This window comes from Bos mutus, chromosome 3 (genome assembly GCF_027580195.1).
Source record: "Bos mutus isolate GX-2022 chromosome 3, NWIPB_WYAK_1.1, whole genome shotgun sequence".
Lineage (NCBI taxonomy): Eukaryota > Metazoa > Chordata > Mammalia > Artiodactyla > Bovidae > Bos > Bos mutus.
This window is the reverse complement of record NC_091619.1, coordinates 10,208,468-10,235,270: the sequence shown is the minus strand read 5'-3', so window position 1 is coordinate 10,235,270 and position 26,803 is coordinate 10,208,468.

The window sequence follows — 26,803 nt, the reverse complement described above, 5'->3', positions numbered from 1 at the left end:
TAATTTGATCAATAAAGGGTCTTTGAAGTACTTTATAATAAGGATAGTCTAAGCAGAGTATGTTCTGACTCAAGTTCTCTTTCATGATCTAAACTTGGGATAAAGCAACTCTGGAATCAGACTGGCTTGGGTACAAATTCTTTCTCTACCACTTTTTGGAAGTGTGATTTTGAGCAAAATTCTTTAACTTCTCTGAGCCTCAGACTGCCTTGCACACTAAGGTGGATCCATGAACTAAGGCATGTGAAGTTTACAGCACAATGCCTGCATCTGATAGGTGAGCAAGTCTCAGCTCTGTAGCACAGGGCAGGCTCAAATGGGAGGAATGAGGTAAGAGGTTATTCACTTATTTTCAGAAGGGTTTCCAAACATCTCCTTGGAGGTTTTGCACAGAACAGAAGAATGTTTGTAGCATTTGTGAAACTGAACAAGATACCTCTCTTTCATCTCAGTTTTCTCACCTGTAAAGTGGGAATTACAATGTCTTTTATGCAGGATCATTGGAAAAAGACACAATTGGCCATAGAATGCTACGCAGTGTTAAAGATCATTATTAATCTTCACTCACCCCGGTCACTTCTTAATTTTTCCAAATGAAGCAACAAACTACCTATCCCATCTTCTTATTTTTCTTATTCCAAGACATTACTAAGATTTCTTTCATATTGTGGAAATTGATGCCAACAGTTATGATTCAGAATTGCTAACCCTAAAGAAGGTGAAGTATCAGAATTGGATAACAGAGAAAAAAAAGTGTGGCAAATACACAGAATGGTAATTTCTACAGGAAAAAATGGTAATTTCTAAAATCACAAAACTCATTAGGAGATTAAGTCAGAATTTAAAACTTCTGTGCATCGAAAAACACAATCAACAGAATGAAAAAGCAGCTTATGGAATAAGGGAAATGCAAGTCATATCTGATAAAAAGATTAATATCTAGAATATATAAAGAACTCCTATGACAACACAAAAAACCTGACTGAAAAATGAGCAAAGAACTTAAATAGATATTTCTCCAAAGAAGATATACAAACGGCTACCAAGCTATGAAAAGATGCTCAGCATCACTACTCATTATAGAAATGCAGACCAGAACCACCAGGGCCGTGCTGTGTGTGCTTAGTCACTCAGTCGTGTCTGACTGTGACCCCATGGACTGTATTCCACCAGGCTCCTCTGTCCATGGGGATTCTCCAGGCAAGAATACTGGACTGGGTTGCCATGCCGTCCTCCAGGAGACTTTCCCAACTTAGCATCGAACCCAAGTCTCCAGCACTGCAGGCAGATTCTTCACCATCTGAGCTACTGGGAAGACCAAAACCACCATGAAGTATCACTGTATACCCATTAGGTTGGGTACAACCAAAAAGATAGGAGTAACAAATGCTGGGAAAGATATAGAGAAACTGAAAATTTGGTGCACTGTTAGGAATGTTAAATGGTGACCCACTGTGGAAAATAGTATAACAGTCTCTCAAACAAATTCTATTAAAAATAGAATTTCCATATGATTCTGCAATTTCACTTCTGGGTATATAAATAAAAGAATCAAAAGAAATGTACACCCTGCAATATTCACAATAACTGAAAGGTAGAAGCAACCCAATTGTCCATTAACAGATGTATCGATAATCAAAATTTAGTGTAGATATATATGTAGATATATATAATGGAATATACATATATATATATATAATGGAATATTATTTAGTCTTAAAGGGAAAGAAATTCTGACACATGCTTCAATGTGAATGAACCTTGAGGACATTATGCTAAGTGAAATAAGTAAGTCACAAAAAGATAAATACTCTATGATTCTACTCACACAGGGTATCCAGAGTAACCAAATTTGTAAAAAAAGAAAGTAGAGTGTTCCAGGGGCTTAGAGGAAGAGAAAAATGAGAGCGGTTGTTCAATGGGTATAGAGTTTAATTTTGCAAGATAAAAATGTTCTGGGGATTACTTGCACAAGAGTATGAATATACTTAATACTACTGAACTGTACACTTAAAATGGCTAAGGTAGTAAATTTTATGTTATGTGCATTTTATTACAATTGAAAAAACTTGTTTGGCAAAAAGCAATAGGAAGAAGTATAAAAGAGATAGAACAGAAGAGTGAGCAGGTGACAGGAGTACAGTAACATTAGGTGGGCATCAGAAGTGCATTTGACAACTACTTCCATAAAAGTTGTGCTCCAGTTAAATTGGCCTGTTTTTGAATGCTGTCATCTAAATGGATTGCTGGCAGGGTGAAAATACTACGTAATCAGGGATAAATGGGAAGTACGTGTGGTTGGAAGCAAAAGGTCCACTAGGGCATGTCAGAGGCTGGTGCTGGAACTGACCTTATTTAACAAACTCATTAATGACCTAGAAGAAAACGGAAATAGCCACTGCTAATGAAATTTGCAAAGATATCTTGGCGATGCCCTGGACTTGGCCATCACAGCATAAGCATTGCTGGGATGGAGAGATTTTCCACTAGGTAGTTAATTAGATTAAACCAATGACTTCCTGGGATAAGAACACTTGCTCATTTCCAACTCTCATCTCCAGAGCAGAAAGCAAATTTTGAAATGTGATGCAGATCAGAAAACCATACTTGATAGAGGCCTATGAAAGAATAGTGCTTTCCCAGAGCACAATTCTGCCTTTGTCCTTTATCTCTCAATGGCACCCCACTCCAGTACTCTTGCCTGGAGAATCCCATGGACAGAGGAGCCTGGTAGGCTGCAGTCCATGGGGTCGCTAAGGGTCAGACACGACTGAGCGACTTCACTTTCCCTTTTCACTTTCATGCCTTGGAGAAGGAAATGGCAACCCACTCCAGTGTTCTTGCCTGGAGGATCCCAGGGATGGGGGAGCCTGGTGGGCTGCCGTCTATGGGGTCTCACAGAGTTGGACACAACTGAAGTGACTTAGCAAAGAAGACAATGGAATCTATTCATTAAAAAGATATAAGAAAGGAGAAGGTAAGAGAGGCAGAGGAGATACAGTGTTTCTTCCACAGAGGAAAGTCTAGGCAAGAAGCCCATATGTGCGTGCATGCTCAGTCGCGTCTCCACTAAACTTAGTGTACACGCTCTGAATTTTGGCACAAATTATGCCATCCTAATCCCTTGCTTAAAACCTGTCTGTGGTCTCCCAGTGCACTCAGGAGGAATCCAGCATCTTTGACAAGGCCCTGAGTGATCGGCCCTGCCTCCCTATCCAGCCTCATCTTGCACCACTGCCCTTCTCACCCATGTAATGGTCATCAGCTTCTCTGCCAGCCCAACAGAAGTTCAGCACCACTATTTGCCTTGGTAGTTCCACCCCTTGCCACTCTGAGTCACTGTGTTTGGTTCAGGAGTGGACAGGGGACTCAAGCTGTGCCAATCTGATTCCGTCCCCTCACTTCCAGAGCAACAAACACTGAGGGGCAGTTCTCCTGATGCAGTTGGCTGCCTATGGGCTTCTCAAATGAAGACGTTTTGGCATTTCAAGCAGGACTCTTCTTTGTTATGCAGAACCATCATTAGCATTTAGTATTGGTGCTTCTGTACACAAACTTTCAGTTATACTCCCTGAATCTTTGTGATGACAACAGCAACAACGAAATGACACACCTGAACACTACCCAGGGTTGAGAACTCCAAGACTTAGAACTTTTTGCCACGAGATGGAAATCGAGGAATGAAGCAATTTGCCTAAGGCATTCGAGTCTTCAGTTAATGTGTCACTTCCTCAAAGAGACCTTTTCATATCTCCCCCATCTGAAATATATCTCTGTCATGACACTACTTATTATATATAGTACAGAACACGTTTACAAATACGTGCTTAGTTGTGTGGTTTTTTGTTTCATATCTGTTTTCTCCCACTAGACTGTAAGTTCCATGTTGTTGCTGTTCAGCTGCTAAGTCATGTCTGACTCTTTTTGACCCCATGTACTGCAGCACGCCAGGCTCCCCATCCTCTACTATCTCCCAGAATCTGCTCAAATTCATGTCTATTGAATAAGTGATGCTATCTAACCATCTCATCTTCTGTCACCACCTTCTTCTTTTGTCTTCGATCTTTCCCAGCATCAGGGTCTTTTCCAATGAGTCAGCTCTTCACATCGGGTGGTCAAAGTACTGGAGCTTAAAAAGGGGCTGTTTTGGTTTCCAATGACTGACATTCAATAAACATTTGTAGAGAAAAGAAGAGAGGGGAAAAGGAAGGTCCTTTGGAAACTAGTAACACTGTTCAGTATTAACATCTCAATCCAACCCACAAAAGCCTGTTTAATCTAAAAACCTAAATGTCATCTCCTACACTGCTTTTATGAGAGATGAGTTGACTGTAGGATGCCAGGAGCCCACCTGCCTCTCCATAAAACCAGTTTTGAGAATTCCCCTGGCTCCCAAGGGAACAGGTCCCACTTCAGAAGAGCAGGTCTTGGAAGACGCGGGGCCATTAGGAGTCTGATAGCATGTCATTAACCCTTACCTCTCCCCTCCCTCACTCCGCATTAGCAGTAGGGGCCACGGGAGGGAGAAAAGGCAGGCTCCAGAGAGGGAACGTTTGCACCACTTTGGAAATCAGACACCTCTCTTTTAGAATGCTCCTTTTTTGGAAACGTGTTGTTTGTGGTCACCCAGCACTATGCCCTCCCCTCCCTAGCACACTCCTGTCCCTTAACAGAATTACCCTTTATTTTGTGGGTTAGCCTTTGGGGGTGGGAAATCTAGATGCCTGGCTCCCACTCCAGAAGCCAGTAGATCAAATCCTTCCTGCCATGCTTGTTGTATAGCTGCACAGCTGATAGAGTCTCTCCAGGGCTTTAAATATTGAGTGGGCAATTTTTTAAAAAAGACTGGGGGACATTTCCTCAGGAATGTAACACTGATCATAGTGTTTCTACTGCTTGGTTAACCCTGACTTCTAGTTTCCTGGCCCTCAAGGGGTGCCTTGCCTCCTGCCCATTTCCAGGCCTAGTTCTCTGTTTTCTCAATTCTTGGACTATCTCAATATCATTCCAATAAAATCTCCTTTGTTTAAATTATCAGAGTCAAAGACTCTGTGGGCAATGCAAGAGTCTAGATGAATTTCCTGAGTCCTGATCAAATATACTAACGCATATATATGGAATTTAGAAAGATGGTAACAATAACCCGGTGTACGAGACAACAAAAGAGACACTGATGTATAGAACAGTCTTATGGACTCTGTGGGAGAGGGAGAGGGTGGGAAGATTTGGGAGAATGGCAATGAAACATGTAAAATATCATGTAGGAAACGAGTTGCCAGTCCAGGTTCGATGCATGATGCTGGATGCTTGGGGCTGGTGCACTGGGACGGCCCAGAGGGATGGTATGGGGAGGGAGGAGGGAGGAGGGTTCGGGATGGGGAACACATGTATACCTGTGGCGGATTCATTTTGATATTTGGCAAAACTAATACAATTATGTAAAGTTTAAAAATAAAATAAAATTGGAAGAGATCTCCCAAAAAAAAAAAAAAATTATTCATTGGAGTTTCATATTTGCATTCATGCATTTCAAGTATAGCTAATGAAAGTCCATTATGCCCCATGCACTGGGCCAAGTGTTAAGTGTGCAAAAACAAATAGGATTCAGGCCCAGGCCTAAGAGGACACATTCTGCTGGAAAAGGCAGAGAATTAGATCAGAAATTGAAACTGAAGTGGTATAACCTGTTGCAAGAGTCCTTGGAAGATAATGATCTGAACTCCTTTGCTCTCTCAGGCACGCATTCAATCTCTCTACCTCTCCCACTTCTAATGGCTTCTGGGGTCTTTGGACAGCAGGCTCTAGTGAAGATGTGGGTGATATGAGTTTCTGCTGACACGGAAATATCCATAAGACACAGAATGTATGTACAGTGAAATAGAGCTGCTGAAGAAGAATGTCAACACTTTTTAAATAAAAATAATGAGTACTTGGGGACTTCCCTGGTGGTCCAGTGGTTAAGACTCCATTCTCTCAATGCAGGGGACATGTGCTCAGTCCCTGGTTGGGGAAATAAGATCCCACATGCTACAAAGCATGGCCTAAAAAGATAAATTAAAAATAAAATAAAATATAAAATAACAAGTACTTATGGAGACTCAAGTACAAAACACACAACAACAAGATAGCCTTACTGGAGTCTAAAAAAATCTCAACTAAGAGATTCAGGAAAGAAATCAAAATAGAGAGTGGTCATTGTTGAGACCCAAATTAGTGGCCTGGAAGATCAAATTATAAGAAATATTTCAAAGCACAAAGGAAAAATGTGAAGAGATGTAAATCATGAAGGAAAACTTAAGAGCCCATGGAGAATATATCCAGAAGACCCAATATGTGAACCATGGGTGTTCCAGAAGAAGCAAAGAAGAGTTATAAGACATAAGACTCTTTGAGTTCTGTCAGGACTATAGAGTAAAGAGACACATGAAGAAACATCTTGGTAATATTCCAAACTTTGGGTAAAGACAAAAGCATTCAAATAAAAATAATGTAAGCTCAGACTTGTAGAGACAATGCAGGAAGGAGACGGTGGGACAAATTGAGAGAATAGCATTGAAACACTGCCATATGTAAAATTAAATAGCCAGTGGAAATTTGCTGTATATGATGCAGGGAACTCAAGTCGTGTGCTCTGTGACAACCTAAAAGGGTGGGTTGGGGTGTGAGGTGGGAGGGAGGTTCAAGAGGAAGGGGACATACTTATACCTATGGCTGATCCATGCTGATATATGGTAGAAACTAACACAATATTGTAAAGCAATTATCCTTCAATTAAAAATATTTTTTAAAAAAAGAAGAAGAACACAAGCTCTGTAAGGGAAAAATAATCAGAATGGCAACAGATTTCTTTACTGCCACCATAGAAGTTGAAAAACATTTAAATAGCAGCCACAGACACTGTGAGATTGCAACCAAGATTCTACTCCCAGTCAAGATTATTCATGTATTAGAATGAATGGAAAATGTATAGGAACATGCCAGAAATTGGAGAGTGTATCCACACCTTAGGAAAAGAATCTAGGGAGGATATCCATATGCAAAACAACAAAGTGGGACTCCTACTTAACACTATACAAAAAACAACCCAAAGTGGAACATAGACCTAAATACAATAGCTAAAACTCCGAGAAGAAAACATAGGAGTAAATCTTCATGACTTTGGGTAAAGCAATGATTTCTAAGCTATGTCACTAAATCACAAGCAACCGATAAAAATATTAGAAATATTGGACTCATTGAAATTTAAAATGTTTGTGGTTAAAATGACACCATCAAGAAAATAAAAAGACAACCCATAAAAAGGGAGAGAGTATCCACAATTCATGTATCTGATAAATGACATCTATCCAGAATACAAAAAGAACTCTTTTCAATTCATTATTTTAAAGGTAGACTTTATTTTGGGGACCTCCAAAATCACTGCAGATGGTGACTGCAGGCATGAAATTAAAAGATGCTTCCTCCTTGGAAGAAAAGCTATGACCAACCTAGACAGCATATTAAAAAGCAGAGACATCACTTTGCCAACAAAGGTCCATCTAGTCAAAGCTCTGTTTTTTCCAGTAATCAGGTATGGATGTGAGAGTTGGACCATAAAGAAAGCTGAGCACCAAAGAATTGATGTTTTTGAACTGTGGTGTTGGAGGAGACTCTTGAGAGTCCCTTGGACTGCAAGGAGATCAAACCAGTCCATCCTAAAGGAAATCAGTCCTGAATATTCATTGGAAGGACTGATGTTGAAGCTGAAACTCCAATTCTTTGGCCACCTTATGTGAAGAACTGACTCATTTGAAAAGACCCTAATGCTGGGAGGGATTGAGGGCACAAGGAGAAGGGGACTACAGAGGATGAGACAGTTGGATGGCATCACTGACTTGATGGACATGAGTTTGAGCAAGCTCCAGGAGTTGGTGATGAACAGTGAAGCCTGGCGTGCTGCAGTCCCTGGGGTCACAAAGAGTCGGACAAGACTGAGAGACTGAACTGAGCTGAACTGAGAACTAACAATAGAAAGGTCTTACCAGACCTACTCCCACAATATACATTTTAAGATGACAGAATTAGTCAGAAGGTTCTTAAGAAGGAAAAACAAGTCCTCAAGCAGGATACATTGTTGTTAGATAATCATTGGTACAGAGCTTAAGGAAAAACAGAGTCGAAAAGAGTCCGACACAACTGAGCGACTTCACTTCGCTTTAAGGAAAAACATACCCTTGAGCCATTCAGTTCAGTTCAGTAGCTCAGTCATGTCTCTTTGCGACCCCATGAATCGCAGCACGCCAGGCCTCCCTGTCCATCACTATCTCCTGCGGTTCACCCAAACTCATGTCCATCGAATCAGTGATGGCATCCAGCCATCTCATCCTCTGTCGTCCCATTCTCCTCCTGCCCCCAATCCCTCCCAGCATTAGAGCCTTTTCCAATGAGTCAACTCTTCGTATGAGGTGGCCCAAGTATTGGAGTTTCAGCTTTAGCATCAGTCCTTCCAAAGAACACCCAGGACTAATCTCCTTCAGAATGGACTGGTTGGATTTCCTTGCAGTCCAAGGGACTCTCAAGAGTCTTCTCCAACACCACACTTCAAAAGCATCAATTCTTCGGCACTCAGCTTTCTTCACAGTCCAACTCTAACATCCATACATGACCACAGGAAAAACCATAGCCTTGACTAGACAGACCTTTTTTGGCAAAGTAGTGTCTCTGCTTTTGAATATGCTATCTAGGTTGGTCATAACTTGCCTTCCAAGGAGTAAGCGTCTTTTAATTTCATGGCCTCCATCACCATCTGCAGTGATTTCTGGTCTTAAAGAAAAAGTGTTTTATGTGACTAAGACAAAGGAATGTAGGAAAAAAAAAAAGTTTGTCCTTTTCTCCTCCTTGAGAGCCCAGGACACTTTTATCCTTCTCAAGGACCTGGACCCTTTCCTCCTTGAGGGCTCTGAACTTCTTATCAACCTACCTAAATTAACTCTCTCACATGGAGATTGAGGAAATGAACAATAAAATTATAGGTATGTTTCAATCCCAAATCCACCAAACAAGAACTACTCATTTTTTTCTTATGTCCCTGGAATATTTATGAAAACCAACTATGCATTTGTCCACAAAGAACATATTATTTGGAAAAAATTAAGGATTAAATTAATAGTCAATAAAAAAAGAAAGTTTTTCAGCCAATAAAAAAAATGAATAATTAAAAAGTAATCAAAAGAAAATCTTAACTTCTGGAAATTAGAAATACCTTCGTGACTAATATAGCATATATATGCTATATATTAGTCAAGTTTTTCTCTAGAGAAGCAGAATTGAAAACAGGGACTCAAATTCATGTACATCATAATTATTTTGCTTTTAAAATTTTTATTTTATTGAAGGATAATTGATTTACCATGTTGTGTGAATTTCCGCTTTACAGAAAAATGATTCAGTTATACATAATACACATATATATATTCTTTTAAAATTTCTTTTCCATTATGGTTTATTATAGGATATTGAATATAGTTCCCTGTGCTATATATAGGATCTTGTTGCTTATCCATTCTGTACATAAAAGCTTGCATCTGCTAATCCCAAACTGCCAATCCATCCCACCTCCACTCCCTATTGGTAACCACAAGTTTGTTCTCTATATCTGTGAGTCTGTTGGTGGGGAGAGAGCAAATGAGCCAAGATGGCGTGATCAGGCTCTCTCGCCCATTTTGTAAATAATGAGTGTGTAACAGTTGAGATCACTTATGTCTGACACCTGAGCTTAAAAACTGAAAAATTTAGGGACTTTTCCCATGGTCCAGCAATTAAGACTCTGTGCTCCCATTGCAGGGTGGGGCGGCGTGGGGGCAGGTTTGATACCTGAGGGCTTCCCTTGTGGCTCAGAGGGTAAAGTGTCTGCCCGCAATGCGGGAGACCTGGGTTCGATCCCTGGGTTGGGAAGATCCCCTGGAGAAGGAAAAAGCAACCCACTCCGGTACTCTTGCCTGGAAAATCCCATGGACGGAGGAGCCTAGTAGGCTACAGTCCATAGGGTCGGAAAGAGTCAGACACGACTGAGCGACTTCACTTCCAATTTCAGGGAACTAGATCCCACATGATGCAACTATGAGTTTGCATGTTGCAACTAAGACCCGGCACAGCCAAACAAACAAGTTACAGTGTGAGTGTGAGTGCACGCTCAGTCATGTCCGACTCTTTGTGACTCCGTGGGCTGTAGCCTGCCAGGCTTCTCTGGCCATGGATTTCCTAGGCAAGAGTACTGGAGTGGGTTGCCATTTCATCCTCCAGGGGGTCTTTGTGATCCAGGGATCAAATTGGCATCTCCTGCACTAGCAGATAGATTTTTCACATGTGAGCCACCTGGGAAACCCAAATAAATAAATAATAAATAAATAAATAAACATTTTTTAAAAGGGAAAATTTAAAAGCTACTAAAATTTAGAATCTGTATAAATTATATGTTAGCTTCACAGGATCCAGTCTCAATCACTTGGTAGTTACATTAGCACACTTATTTGGGGCATATTATGTGTAAACTCTCTGTGCCTCAGTTTCCTCAGCTGAAAGGAGATGATCACAGCACATTCTCCAGAGAGTGGCTGTAAGAATTGAGAAAGTTAATATATATATAAAACATTCAAATGGTACTTGTTATCATTACTTTCTATATGGCTGGTTCTTTCTGCACATTTTGTATAAAACCACAGCTGGTCCTATACAGAAAGTAAACAGATAATCATTTTTCTTCTCATTGATTTTTCTTCCTCTTCTCCCCTCCTTTTTCCTGTAATGGAAGGAAGTGTGCTCCTTGCTTGTTCTGTGGCAACTCTGGAGTCATGGCAACACTGAAATGAGAAGTAGGCCAAGCATCGGGCAAGGCCAAGTGATAATATAAATGGACTTAGTGGATTAGAAATATGGACAGCACATAATAAAATGAGATTTATTTGGGGAGAAAAATAGTTTATCTAAGAAGAAACAGTTCAATGCATAGTCAATCCAGAAGGGGAAAAGTGTGTATCTCAGGGAGGTAGAGATAATGAACAGAGAGAGGAAAGGGTACTGGCAGAAATACAGCCAGAGTGTCCCTGTGCTATACAGCATGACCCTAGGAAAAGGAGATGGGATGCCCTCTGATAAATATCTCCTCATCCTATGGACTGCTTGTTTTGTGCTTGATTTAAAATTTCCAACTCTAACAGAGGTCAGTGGTCAAGTGGTTGATGTCATTGTGCACCAAAAATATTTTTGTCAGTTGCATTAGTCATTATTTTGGCTGTTTAAATAACCAAATTAGAACAATCACAGACAGTCTGAACCATAGCTGGGCAATGTGCCCTAATGACAAGCACAGATACCAAATCTAGTACCGAGAGAAGTCTCAGTTACACTGCATAGACACAGCCTTGGGCTCCAGAGCTATTGCCAGAAAACACAGTCCAGTCCAGAGCTGGTGCTGGGAGCTAAGAGGCCATGCCACAGTTGCATCTCTAAACTGAATGCCACGGGAGCCTGCCCTTCCTCTTCTGTGCGTTAAGTCACCTCAGGAGGCTTTATGTCTGTAGACAAGAGCTTTGGACTCCCTTAATTAAGAACTAAGGTTTTAGTGTAAAATTGATCTATAAAGACACAATCTTGCTTGAAATCCCTCCCCATCTTAACTGGTTTAAAACTGACATCAATGGAGAAAACAAAGAGAGCCAGGATATAATTAGTCCCTGGAATGGTGCTGTGAGGACCAAGAAAGCAGTAGATCCAACAGAGGCTGTGATACCTTTATCGCATCCCTCCAGGGCTGAAAACCCCAGACGAGGAAGACCTTCAGCCTGGGAGGCACCCAGAGCCAGAAGGGTGACTTCCTGCTGTCTGACCATGACGGGAAAAAATTCCCAAGCACTGGATTCACCCCCAAAATAGATCATTATGTTCCCTCAGTTTTCCCTTCAAACAATCTCAGGGACCTGTTCTTAGTTCTTCAACACCACTGATTGTCCCTTAGTTCAGATCCCCCCTATACTGGCTCCCAAACTGATCTCCCTGCTTCTCGGCCTCGAAGCCTTCTCCCCTTCAACACCTCCCCGACATCATCTGTCCTTTGAACAATGAAATGCGTGTAGCCTAAGAGATCTACTTAAAGCACAAATCTGACTATGACAGTCCCTCATCCGTCAAATTAAAAATATCCAGGTAATTTATTCAACAAAGATTTAATGTGCACAGATGGGTCCCAGGCACTGTACCAGGGACTGAGAATATGATGATAAAAAAATAAAGAAGACCCACCCTCATAAGCTTGGAGTTTAATGGGGAAAAAAGATGCCAAACCATTATGCAAGACATAGTTAAATTCTATGAAGAAGAGGGGGATCTAGCAGAGGCTCAATCTAGCCTGGGAGATCAGGAGACTTTCCCAAAAAAGCAACTTGTGAACGGAGATCTGAAAGATAAGTAGGAATCAACTAGGCCAATGCTTCTTGTAAACTCTTATCAGGTTAAGGAAATTAATTACTGTGTTACAACCAACGTCTTTTGAAACGAAATAATAGACTGGACAATAGTACAGTAGAAGCGAAAATAATGGAAGGAAATAGAATAGAGTATAGATCGGAACACGATTCAGGTAGCAAAGGTTAATATTTCATGATATGTTTATAATGCTGCTGCTGCTGCTGCTAAGTCGCTTCAGTCATGTCTGACTTTGTGCAGTCCCATAGATAGCAGCCCACCAGGCTCCCCCATCCCTGAGATTCTCCAGGCAAGAACACTGGAGTGGGTTGCCATTTCCTTCTCCAATGCATGAAAGTGAAAAGGGAAAGTGAAGTCGCTCAGTCGTGTCTGACTCTTAGCGACCCCATGGACTGCAGCCTACCAGGCTCCTCTGTCCATGGGATTTTCCAGGCAAGAATACTGGAGTGGGGTGCCATCACTTTCTCTGATGTTTATAATGAGTTGACTATAAAATGTATTTCTTAGTGTGGGCTGTAAACTAGACAGTGGCAGAAGTAAGGAGAATGGAAGCCCAGATCCTGGAAAGGGAATAGCCTGTGCAAGACTCAGAGGTGAGAGAAAGGACGAGGTATTTAGCCTCATTTTTAATCTGTGAAAGAACCCACACGTCATTCATTCAGCAGGTGCTTATTTAATTCTCTTTCAAAGCAGCACATCCAATCAGAGTCACAAGGAAGAGCCAGGCAGCTTTCCTTGTCCTAATGAGTTTACGTGCCATCAGGAGAGATAGGTATGTAAATAAATATCGGACTAAGTTTGAAAAAAAAGCTGCAGGAATAAATCAAATATAATGAGAAAAGAATATAAGGAAATTGCTTCTATCTAGGAAAGATCTCAGAGAGCTTTATGAAAACAGAAGGCTTTTTCCTGAGGTCTGGAAGGACAACTAGACGTGAAAATTCGGAAAGGAGGAGACACAGAGGCACAAACAGTCCAGGATAAAGATCAGCGGTAATAAAGCATGGAAAAGTAGAAGGCATATTTTGGGAATGGTGAATCAGGGCTGAGAGTGGAGAGAGGGTCATTGAAAGACCTCATAAGGACCAAAGCGGATCAGTATCTGTCTCAACCTCCAACTGTGATACCTCAGACAACTCTAGCCTTCTCTCCATTGGTTATTCCCTCTGTGAATTGGGGAATATAACTCTGGCCTCTGATACAATCAGCAGAGCTGGGGAAAATAAAATGCATTCAACCACATAAAGTGTTTACAGCTCACTGGAGTAAAGGTGCCCAAAATCTACAAAAATCTTAGTAGCCCCCAAAAAAGTCCATTGTTTTAGAGTAATAGGATTAATGGGGTTTTGGGGGAGGGGGTGTATTTTTCAGTCCTTCCAATCTTCTTATCATTGAGCTGCCTCAATTTCCTTTTTAAGAAAAAATTTCCTTTTTAAGAATAAAAACTAAAAGACCTGAGGGTCATTATAGAGTAAAACAAATATCAAAGCCTGAATATTTCTGTAATTATATTATGAACACACCTTCAAAGTCATAGGATCTATCCTCAGGTGGTACTACCCATCAATAAAGGGTATTATCAAAATCTGTTGATTTTTCTCTATATTTATGTATCCTAGATTCTTGATTCACTAAAATCTATTAGATTATAATCTCTGTTAGGTAAACACATATCTTGTTCACCTGACACATCTTTATCACCTCGCACAAGTAGATACCCATCACTGAATGAATGAATGAACTGCAGGGTCTCCTCCAGTGAATGAAGCCATTCTCCTACCAGCAAGATGTCACAGAATCACTTTAATCAGACCAGTCCAATAAAATAAGGGAAAGTGTCAGATGGACCCAAGCACTTTTTCCAGGGGAGGAAATATATTTTTTAAATGTATATATATTTCTGGGACTTTCATGGTGGTGCAGTGGTCAGAACTCTGCACTTTCACTGCAGGGGGTCACAGTTTCAATCTCTGGCCAGAGACCTAAGATCTCACATGCCTCACAGCATGGCCAAAAAGAAAGTATAAGTATCTCTAAAACACTGATTCTTATTTCCTGCTGACTGACTTCTTTCTGTCTCAGTCTCATTTTTCTTAAGGATCTGTACATAAATGCTGAGGCAGAAGGTATGGGGATCAGCAGCATCATTTGAGTCAAGAGTCTATGTTACAAGTGACAAAAATCTATTCAAACTGGTTCATATAATGGCAAAGCACAGCATCGGGTTTGTCGTCAGGTATGACTAAACCCACATATTCAAACAAGGCCAGCAGAGTTTGGCTGTCCTTCCCTCTGTCTGTATTCTTGGCTGAACTCTCCTTTGTTTGTGACGAAGAGACCAGAAACTCTAGGCTTAATAAAAAGAGAGAGCTGTTCTTTCCCCATGTGTGTGTGTGTTAAGACGCTTCAGTCGTGCTCGACTTTTTGTGACCCTATGGACTATGGCCCACCAGGCTTCTCTGTCTGTGGGATCTTCCAGGCAAGAATACTGGAGTTGGTTGCCATTTCCTCCTACAGGGGATCTGTCCAAGCCAGGGATAGAACCTGTGTCTCTTGCATCTCCTGCTTTGGCAGGTGGGTTCTTTACCACTAGTCCCACCTAGGTCCCAGGGTTGCCTCTCACTGGCTCAGCTTGGGTCACATGACCATCCTTAAACCAATCATTGAGATTCTAATTGTGTAAGACCTGCCCTGGAGCATGGGAAATGAGATCAGCTCTACTTGAACCACACGGAATATAAGCAGGCAAAGTGTAGGAGAAAGGGTAGGTCCCAAAAGAAAATCAGGTTCCATTAACAAAAAGGGTAAATGATTGCTGAGAAGACTAGACTGGCAGCTGTCATCATCTCCATCTGTCCAGAAAGAGGCTGGCAAAAAGAAAGTGATTAAGCCTTTTGCCACTATTGATGCCATGCATGTGCTTAATGATAACAGATGAGATTCAGTGCCAGTGAACAGCTGCAGAAAAGAGCCAGCAGGGTTGGAAGTGGAAACCTAGTGGCAATCCATCTCACAGCCCATGAGTTCCCCCAAGTCTGTTTTACTACATGAAATGCCCAAACTGACTCAGGCACTTTTCAAGTTGCAAAACTTGCACTCATGCTCAGCAGATATATTTAAAACTGTTTTACAACCAACAATTAAACAGAAGGAAATTAAAGGAGAAAAATCAAGGATACAGCTTCATGCATAAAATTCAACCATACAATTAACAGAGCCCAAATTAATCACATGTCAGTTAGGCCTCAGTGGTTCGGTAGTTTTTTGTCGGCAGAAATAAGCCAATCCTGATAGGCAAAGATGGTTGATGCCAGTATAACTGAAAGACTTTAAACATAGGGCCTCTGTCATTAATTAATCAAGTAATTACTCTCTTAGTGCCATATTTGGTAATTAGGATTTTAGCGTTTCTCCCCCTTTAGCTCCAGCTCTTTATCATACCAATATTACTTTATCTAGAGGTTCCAGTGGAAGATGAGATGTGTTTTTAATAATAATAAAAATGCTTGTATTTGTAGATCACTTTGTACTTTATAAAATTGCTCACTAGAGTCTTCCAGCAGCTTTTGCAGATAAGCAGGACAAATATTATTCTCCCAAATAACTGCCAGAGTGTCTGGTTTGGACTCAGACCTGCAAAATGCCAACAGAACCCCATTCTCTTGCAGGTAGAGTAAGACATCATCTCATTCTGATGGTGGAGTCTTGGTTCTGGGCTAATGCATGGACCAGAATCACCCTTAGTACTTACAGTCCCCGAGGACATGAGTCAGCACTACACGACTCCAAAGGCATTAAATATACCTGGGCTTGAATGGAACGATAACTCTCTTGAGGGGGAGGAGAGCAATCAAATAGAAAACATGAGTTCACAAGATAATATTTCACAAGATAATTAAAATGTGCTTTAATGTTGCTCCCACTCATATTGTGGTTAGGAATCCTTCATGAAATGCATTATCCCATTAGTCCTCAATCTCTGTAGATCAGAAGTACTGTCATCTCTATTATGGTGAGAAATCTTATAGGAAACAGACAAGGTCCTGCATTGCTGAGAAACCTCATAGTTTTTAGATTAATCTTTCTCAGGGCTGATAATACAATAAATGCATTCAGGAAGTGGCTCTTTATTTTAATAAGAAAAATATTGGCTCCTTGAATTAATACTCATTAGCTTTTTGCATGATTTTGAGGCCCATTCTTGGAACTACTATCTTGAAAAATGATAATTATAAAAAGGTAACTGAATTTACTGTCTAAAGCATTCATTTGTCCATTCATTTAGTCAATAAACTTACAAGGACATGATGCCAAGTTCGACAATGGTGCAGAGTATGTAAAGATGAAAATTATAGTCCCTTAATTCAGTGGCTAGACATGCAAGTCAATCATTACAACATTAACAACAAATAATGCCAGATGTTTTTGAGCACTTACCATAGTCCAGGCACTGTGCCAAGTGCCTTCTTTGTAGTTTTTAATCTTTCCCACAGCCAATGAGGTAGATATTATTAATAAAACCATTTTATAGATGAGTAAACTGAGCCCTGAGAAGGGAAAAAGTAGAAGCAGTAACAGATTTTAATTTCTTGGGCTCCAAAATCACTGTGGATGGTGACTGCAGCCATGAAATTAAAAGATCCTTGCCACTTGGAAGAAAAGCTATGACAAACCTAGACAGGTATTAAAAAGAAATATCACTTTGCTGGCAAAGGTCCATCTAGTCAAAGTTATGGTTTTTCCAGTAGTCAGGTATGGATGTGAGAGTTGGTCCATTAAAAACACTAGGCATCAAAGATCTGATGCTTTTGAACTGTGGTGCTGGAGAAGACTCTTAAGAGTCCCTTGGACTGCAAGGATATCAAACCCATCAATCCTAAAGGAAATCAACCCTGAATATTCATTGGAAGGACTGATGCTGAAGCTATAGCTCCAATTCCTTGGCCACCTTTTGCAAAGAGCCAACTCACTGGAAAAAAACTCCAATGCTGGGAAAAATTGAAGGCAAAAGGAGAAGGAGGCAGCAGAGGATGAGATGGTTAAGTATCATGTCATGACTTTGAGCAAATTCCATTACTTAGAGGAGCCTGGCATGCTCCAGTCCATGGGGTCACAAAGAGTCAGATGACTTAGCAACTTACAACAATAAACTGAGGCTCCAGTTATTTTAGTGACTTGCCCAGTTAGAGGTGGAGCTGAGAGCCAAGCTCAGGCAGTCTAACAACACAACACATTCTTTTAGCTCTGTAACTCATACTCCATATGAACACATTAGTTATAGCATATAGAGAAAGTTTGAATGTTGCACAAGGGAAGAGGCTGTATGATATCCATGAAGAAATTAGGTAAGCATCACAGGGGAGAGAGGACCTAGGCTGAGACCTAATGGACTTGTAACACTTTTTCAGGCTGAATAGCTTGCAAAGAGCACTCCATGTAAGGGAACAGCATGCACAAGCACAAAGCGGGAAGAGAAGCCTGGCACATTCTGTGATGGAGACCTAGATCCAAGGGGCTTGGCATGAGCAAAGACTGGGGAGAATGGAAGGCAAGGCCAGTGAGGAAGGCAGGGTCTGAATACCATGCCTTATTATATAAGGCATCTATGAGTGGCAAGCAGTGGCAGTGCTGGAGCAGCGAGTGGCCAAGAGGAGATACCCCACGCCCAATGTAAGAGAAACCCCAGGAAGATGGTAGGCACTGAGAGAAGGCATCAGAGGGCAGACAGCCTGAAACCACAACCATAGAAAATGAACCAATCTGATCACATGGACCACAGCCTTGTCTAACTTAATGAAATTAAGCCATGCTGTGTGGGGCCACCCAAGACACACTGGTCATGCTGGAGAGTTCTGACAAAATGTGGTCCACTGGAGAAGGGAAGGGCAAACCACTTCAATATTCTTGCCTTGAGAACCCCATGAACAGTATGAAAAGGCAAAAAGATAGGACACTGAAAGATGAGCTGCCCAGGTCAGGTCAGTTCAGTTCAGTCGCTCAATCGTGTCTGAATCGCAGCACTCCAGGCCTCCCTATCCATCACCAACTCCTGGAGTTCACTCAGATTCATGTCTATTGAGTTGGTGATGCCATCCAGCCATCTCATCCTCTGTCGTTCCCTTCTCCTCCTGCCCTCAATCCCTCCCAGCATCAGAGTCTTTTTCAATGAGTCAGTTCTTCTCATGAGGTGGCCAAAGTATTGGAGTTTCAGCTGTAGCATCAGTCCTTCCAAAGAACACTCAGGACTGATCTCCTTTAGGATGGACTGGTTGGATCTCCTTGCAGTCCAGGGGACTCTCAAGAGTCTTCTCCAACACCACAGTTCAAAAGCATCAATTCTTCGGCACTCAGCTTTCTTCACAGTCCAACTCTCACATGCATACATGACCACTGGAAAAACCATAGCCTTGACTAGATGGACCTTTTTGACAAAGTGATGTCTCTGCTTTTGAATATGCTATCTAGGTTGGTCAATGACCAACCTACATAGCCCAGGTCAGTAGGTGCCCAAAATGCTACAGGAGATCAATGGAAAAATAACTCCAGAAAGAATGAAGAGACGGAGCCAAAGTGAAAACAATGCCCAGTTGTGGTTGTGACTGGTGATAGAATCAAGGTCCAATGCTGTAAAGAACAATATTGCATAGGAACTTTGAATGTTAGGTCCATGAATTGGAAGTGGTCAAACAGGAGATGGCAAGAGTGAACACCAACATTTTAGGATTCAGTGAAGTAAAATGGACTTGAATGGGTGAATTTAACTCAGATGACCATTTTATCTACTACTGTGGGCAAGAGTCCCTTAGAAGAGATGGACTAGCCATCATAGTCAGCAAAAGAGTCTGAAATACAGTACTTGGATGCAATCTCAAAAAAGACAGAACGATCTCTGTTTGTTTCCAAGGCAAACCATTCAATATCACGGTAATCCAAGTCTATGTCCTGACCAGTAACACTAAAGAAGCTGAAGTTGAATGGTTCTATGAAAACCTACAAGACCTTTTAGAACTAACACTCAAAAAAAGATGTCCTCTTCATTATAGAGGACTGGAATGAAAAAATAGGAAGTCAAGAAACACCCGGAGTAACAGGCAAATTTGACCTTGGAGTACAGAATGAAGCAGGGCAAAGGCTAATAGAGTTTTGCCAAGTGAATGCACTGGTCATAGCAAAACACCCCTTCCAACAACACAAGACTCTACACATGGACATCACCAGATGGTCGACACCGAAATCAGATTGATTATGTTCTTTGCAGCCAAAGATGGAGAAGATCTATACAGTCAGCAAAAACAAGACTAGGAGCTGACTGTGGTTCGGATCATGAATTCCTTATTGCCAAATTCAGACTTAAATTGAAGAAAGTAGGGAAACAACTAGACCATTCAGGTATGATCTAAATCAAATCCCTTATGATTATACAGTGGAAGTGATAAATAGATTTAAGGGCCTAGATCTGATAGAGTGCCTGATGAGCTATGGACAGAGCTTCATGACATTATACAGAAGACAGGGATTAAGACCATCCTCAAGAAAAAGAAATGCAAAAAGGCAAAATGGCTGTCTGAGGAGGGCTTACTAATAGCTGTGAAAAGAAGAGAAAAGAAAAGCAAAGGAGAACAGGAAAGATATACCCATCTGAATGCAGAGTTCCAAAGAATAGCAAGGAGAGTTAAGAAAGCCTTCCTCAGTGATTGGTGCAAAGAAATAGAGGAAAACAATAGAATGGGAAAGACTAAAAATCTCTTCAAGAAAATTAGACATACCAAGGGAAAGTTTCGTGCAAAAATGAGCTTAATAAAGGACAGAAATGGTATGGACCTAACAGAAGCAGAAGATATTAAGAAGAGGTGGTGAAAATACACAGAAGAATTGTACAAAAAAGATGTTCATGACCCAGATAATCACGATGGTGTGACCACTCACCTAGAGCCAGACATCCTGGAATGTGAATTCAAGTTGGACTTAGGAAGCATCACTACAAAGCTAGTGGAGGTGATGGAATTCCAGTTGAGCTCTTTCAAAACCTAAAAGATGATGCTGTGAAAGTGCTGCACTCAATATGCCAGCAAATTTGGAAAACTCAGCAGTGGCCACAGGACTGGAAAAGGTCAGTTTTCATTCCAATCCCAAAGAAAGGCAATGCCAAAGAATGCTCAAACTACTACACAATTGCACTCATCTCACACGCTAGTAAAGTGATGCTCAAAATTCTCCAAGCCAGGCTTCAGCAATATGTGAACCGTGAACTTCGTGATGTTCAAGCTGGTTTTAGAAAAGGAAGAGGAACCAGAGATCAAATTGCCAACATCTGCTGGATCATTGAAAAAGCAACAAGAGTTCCAGAAAAACATCTATTTTTGCTTTATTGACTATGCCAAAGCCTTTGACTGTGTAGATCACAATAAACTGTGGAAAACTCTGAAAGAGACAGGAATACCAGACCCTCTGATCTGCTTCTTAAGAAACCTATATGCAGGTCAGGAAGCAACAGTTAGAACTGGACATGGAACAACAGACTGGTTCCAAATAAGAAAAGGAGTACGTCTAGGCTGTATATTGTCACCCTGCTTATTTAACTTATATGCAGAATATGTCATGAGAAACGCTGGGCTGGAAGAAGCACAAGCTGGAATCAAGATTGCCAGGAGAAATATCAATAACTTCAGATATGCACATGACACCACCTTTAAGTGAAGAAGAATTAAAGAGCTTCTTCATGAAAATGAAAGAGGAGAGTGAAAAAGTTGGCTTAAAGCTCAACATTCAGAAAACTAAGATCATGGTATCTGGTCCCATCACTTCATGGCAAATAGATGGGGAAACAGTGAAAACAGTGGCTGACTTTTGGTGGGGGGGCTCCAAAATCACTGCAGATGGTGACTGTAGCCATGAAATTAAAAGACGCTTACTCCTTGGAAGGAATGTTATAACAAACCTAGATAGCATATTTAAAAGCAGAGACATCACTTTGTCAACAAAGGTCCATCTAGTCAAGGCTATGGTTTTTCCAGTAGTTATGTATGTATGTAAGAGTTGGACTATAAAGAAAACTGAGCACCAAAGAATTGATGCTTTTGAACTGTTGTGTTGGAGAAGACTCTTGAGAATCCCTTGGACTGCAAGGAGATCCAACCAGTCCATCCTAAAGGAGATCAGTCCTGAGTGTTCATTGGAAGGACTGATGTTGAAGCTGAAATTCCAATACTTTGGCCACCTGATGTGAAGAACTGACTCATTGGAAAAGACCCTGATGCTGGGAAAGATTGAAGGCAGGAGGTGAGGGGGATGTCCAAGGATAAGATGGTTGGATGGCATCACCAACTCAATGAACGTGAGCTTGGGTAAACTCCAGGAGTGGTGATGGACAGGGAGGCCTGGCATGCTGTGGTCCATGGGGTCACTAAGAATTGGACATGACTGAGTGACTGAACTGAACTGAACTGATGTAACTGTCCAGTTATGAAACAAATCTGTCATTTAATTTTGTCAGGCAAGTCATAGCTCTCACTGCCTGATTAACATCAGAATGAACTTGACCTTAGTTTGTTGGGGTCTAGTCATCTTGGTAAATAGGCTAATTTTATTGCTACTGTTTAATGCCAAGGTCTCTTTGCAGAAAGATTTTAATATCATGTTTGTTTTGGTTTCATTTGAAATTGTAAAGGAGATTTTAAATGTTACAAATTACCTATGGAATCTAAGTTAATCAGTTTAGCTTCACAAATTTTTGTTTGTTTGTTTGTTTGTTTTTTAATTTTTTATTTTTTGGCTGCAGCAGATCTTAGTTGCAGCACACAGGATTTTTGTTGCTGAGTGTGGGATCTTAGTCACAGCATGTGGGATCTAGTTCCCTGACCAGGGATTGAACCCAGGCCTCCTGCATCGGAAGTGGGAATCTTAACCACTGGGCTATCAGGGAAGTCTCCCTAGCTTCACAAATTTTAATAAATCAAGTTTTATCCTTACTCCACATAATCACAAATGTATGTAAATGTAATTGATTTCAAAAGACTGGAAGAAAATGAGCCAATATTTTAAGAGTTACCTCTAAATCCTGAAGAAGTTTTCTATAGTTTCTAGATTTTCCATAATGAAAACATATCACTTTCAGGAGTACAGAAAGAAATTTTTGTAGAGTGGAAACCAGATATTTTAAAATTCAGTGTAATGCACACACATTGTTCAAAAGTCAAATTTGTCCCAAATGACTAATAATGAAATTAATACTCTGTTCTTCACTCTCACCCTGTCTTAATTCCCCAAAGTCAACCCACTAACTCTATATCTTGGTTATTCTGTAGTTACATCAAAATTCTGTATTTCTTCTATGATTCTACAGTATATGTGAGTTTATATACAATGTCTGAATTTGTCCATTTTAGATATTCAAGTTGCTGCTATAAGATTTAGCTCACTTATATCACCTCACATCGATCTTCCCCAAGTTCCCAGTGTAATTATAACACATATTTAGTTCTCTATTGTTTGGCTATCTTTGAAATTTTAGGCAGTAAACATATACCAAATATAATCTGTCTCTTAAAATCCCCTTGAGTATAAAGAGAACACTGATGCTCTTAGACTTATCTTTATAGCTCTGCTGTCTACCTTTTCTGGCATTCCAATCATAGGGCATTCCAGGTGACAACATTTACATTCAGTTCTGTAATTAAAATTAAATCTTCCATGCTTTCTCTATCAGTTCATTTTAAAATTTGAAGACTAATAACAACGTTATACATTATTGTGACTTTGTGAGCATTATTCACGGAGGAGTCAAGTGGTATTCTGTGAAGTTAACTTTCTCCTTATACTTGTTTTAGTTTCTTCTAATTCTCACACTATTTTTAAATTTTCCATGACAACAGATATTCTACAACGTCTCCTTTTGTCTCAGGAGACCTCTCTCCCAGAGCCATTTGTCCTCCTGCTTTGACCGGGATTGTACGTTCTCCAGGTACAGTGGACACTGTGGCTGATTCCCCAAATCCATTCCATCGCAGACAACGACTGAGGAGACAGTCACGTCCCTCACTAGACTGAGCACACATCCTCAGTGAGGATGTTCCCAAACACCCTTCCCAAAGTTCCAGCAGTCTACAACACTTCCTATTCCCTCCTCTACTTTATTTATCGCGCCAACACATATCACTTTATAGCATAGTTTCTTCTCATCTCTTCACCTGAATGCAAGCTCTATGAAGGCAGGAAATGGCATTCCATTCCATTTCTATTTCCTTTATTTTCTATTAATATTTTTTCCTAGTGCTGAAAATAGTGCCTGTCTAATGAAAGAATCAAATGAAATGAGCTAAATGAAAGAATCAAAATAACTCCATCTTCCTTGCTAGAACTCTTTCAGCAAAGGGCAACCCCCATAGACCAGTTTGGGCTAATGAATTGTGAGGGGATACTTGCTGGAAAAGAAAAACCAGTCCTTTTCCCACTAGAAATGAAAAAAGAAGCATTTGATCAAGTTGCTTCAGGCAGCCAGGTATCATCAGGAGGAAAAGCATCTTTGTGCTAAGTTCCTACAGTCGTGTCCGACTCTTTGTGACCCATGAACTGTAGCCCACCAGGCTCCTCTCTACATGGGGTTCTCCAGGCAAGAATATTGGAGTGGGTTGCCATGCCCTCCTCCAGGGGATCTTCCCGACCCAGAGATTGAACATGCATCTCTTATGTCTTCTGCATTGGCAGGCAGGCTCTTTACCACTAGTGCCACCTGGGAAGCCCCCTAGCTTTAGGATGAAGGTAATACCAGGAATGACAGAGCAGAAAGATGGTAAAAAAAAAAGACTGGATCTTTGTTGATCTATGAACCATTAAATCAATTTGGGAGACCTCCCTATCTTCACATTTTATTTAAGCCAACTTGAGTTGGATATTTCTTTACTTGCAAAGAATCTCACCAGTTACTTTAGTTCTGCTGTATACCTGACATCATAGGAGCTCCCTTCACTGCCTTTCTGAACCTGAGTCACGCTTTTATGTACTCTATGTCTTCTTTGGTTTACTTGCCAGTTTTACTGGGATGCATACTGGATAACATTCTGAGAGGTAATTTTTTTCTAGGCCCTTGAATGTCTTAAAAAGTTTTCATTTATCCCTTCATTGATGACTTGGGTAGGTATTGGACTCAAGGTTGAAATTTTTAATGTCTCTGAATTTTGAAAACATCAGTCAAATTGCCTATTGATGGGCTAATTGATGGGATGTTTGGGTGATCTGGTTTTACTCTGAAAAACAGGATTGCCACATCTAGCAAGTAAAAATATAGGATATCCAACTAAGTTTGCATTTCAGATAAACAAGGAAATTCTAGAAATAAAAAAAATTACTTATTGTCTATTTGAACTTCAACGTTAACTAGCTGTCCTATATTTTATGTTAACACTTTTGGCACACTTTTAGGATATTCTTTTATCCTTAACATTCTGAAATTTCACAGTATTTCTGGTTGTGAGTCTTTAAAAAAAAAAACAAAACTCTTTATATTAGTGCTTGAGCCCCAAGAAAGAGAGTATGATTATTATTGACATGCTGCTGCTGCTGCTGCTAAGTCGCTTCAGTCATGTCCGACTCTGCACAACCCCATAGACCGCAGCCCAACAGGCTCCTCTGTCCCTGGGATTCTCCAGGCAAGAACACTGGAGTGGGTTGCCATTTCCTTCTCCAATGCATGAAAGTGAAAAGTGAAAGTGAAGTCGCTCATTCGTGTCCAACTCTGTGCGACCCCATGGACTGCAGCCCACCAGGCTCTTCCGTCCATGGGATTTTCCAGGCAAGAGTACTGGAGTGGGGTGCCCTTGCCTTCTCCTATTATTGACATAATAATGTTTAAATGATGAGTCACCATCGCTTCCATGCTCTGGCTGTCTATCAGCTTGTGTCTGCGGAACAGGAACAAGAAAAAAAAAAATGTAAAAAGTTTCATCAGTCTTAGGGTTTGAAAATCTTTAGAGTAATTATCAGAGTGGAAGCACGAAATGACTATAACCTATTTCATACAAAGCCTGGTTGTCTAGTAGAGTTGTCTGGTTTCAAAACTTGCCACCCAACTAGCATTTCATACAAGTATCAGTGAACAATCAAAAGTTCAGGCTGAAGAGCCTTGTTTTATAAGAGTGAATACTCTGGACACATCCCAAATTCACCATGTAATTGCTCCACAGTGAACACAGCACAGAGATACACTGTCTCCAAAGGAGAAAATGATTTGCTTGTGAGATGCATATTTCCTGTGGTTATCTGTGGGTGAACTAGACAAAAAGTAAGTGAAGAGATGAAAGATAAGTCATCACTTTGCAAAGTAGTGGTAAAATCAAGCAAGGTAAAACCGGTTTAAAGAAACTCGGACAACTATAGAGTTGAGAGAGAAATTTTTAAATCTGACTTTAGAATCAGTGAATGGGACATAACCTTAGAAGTTATCTAGGTCAGCCCCCCTTTTATAGGTGACACTACCCAGGCTAACAGAGTTGAAGAGACTTGCCCAGAGTCACAGAACCAGCTTAAACCAGTTCCCCTGATTCCCAGTTCAGTGTTTACTCCCCTCCATTGCTGCTGTGCATTGGGACCTATTGCACAACAGCCCTATTTAATCATCCTGACAGCAATCCTGAAAATGATAAACTTTCTCTGCAACAATCTGACTCAGCTCAGGGTAGCAGCTTCACCAAATGCCCCATTAAAATGCAGTGAACTCCAAGGGGAGGTGAAAAAAAAGGGAGGGGGGTGGTGGTCCAGAGGGCCTGGAAAAGTTTCTCCTAACCAAAAATATTGCCCACACCCACATGCCTGTGTGCCTGAAATTAAACATTGACAATGTCTGCTGTAATGCAAATTATTATCTGTAACAGCTTGCTTGGATCTCTAGAGAGGCTCCTTAACAAAGAAGAAGGTCTTAATGGTATATGACACCAGATAAATACATTGTGATTGGACATGGTAGAATGATTAGACAGTGGTCTGAACTGTATTAGGACCCATCAGGTACAAATAGCAGCAGGTGCCTACTTTACCATCATCATTTCAAATCAGAACAAAGCAAAAGATTGCTTTGTGCTCTAATCATTTCCCTGTCATCAGATTTCACTTTTGGTGCCTGATGTCATGGTAAGGTATTTTAGTAGACCCAGTTTCCTTGATTACTTGAATAATTCACATTTTGATTCTGAATATGGGATGTTTTCCGCAGAACAAAGGCCCTTTAAATGGCAATTTTGATTTCAGTTTTGAGACTCAGTTTGTCTGGACTCAAACTTAAAAATGTATTTCCCACACCTTAAGGTCATTTGCCTTCTTCTCCTTGTGGTCAAGAGTTAAGGAAGATAAAGAT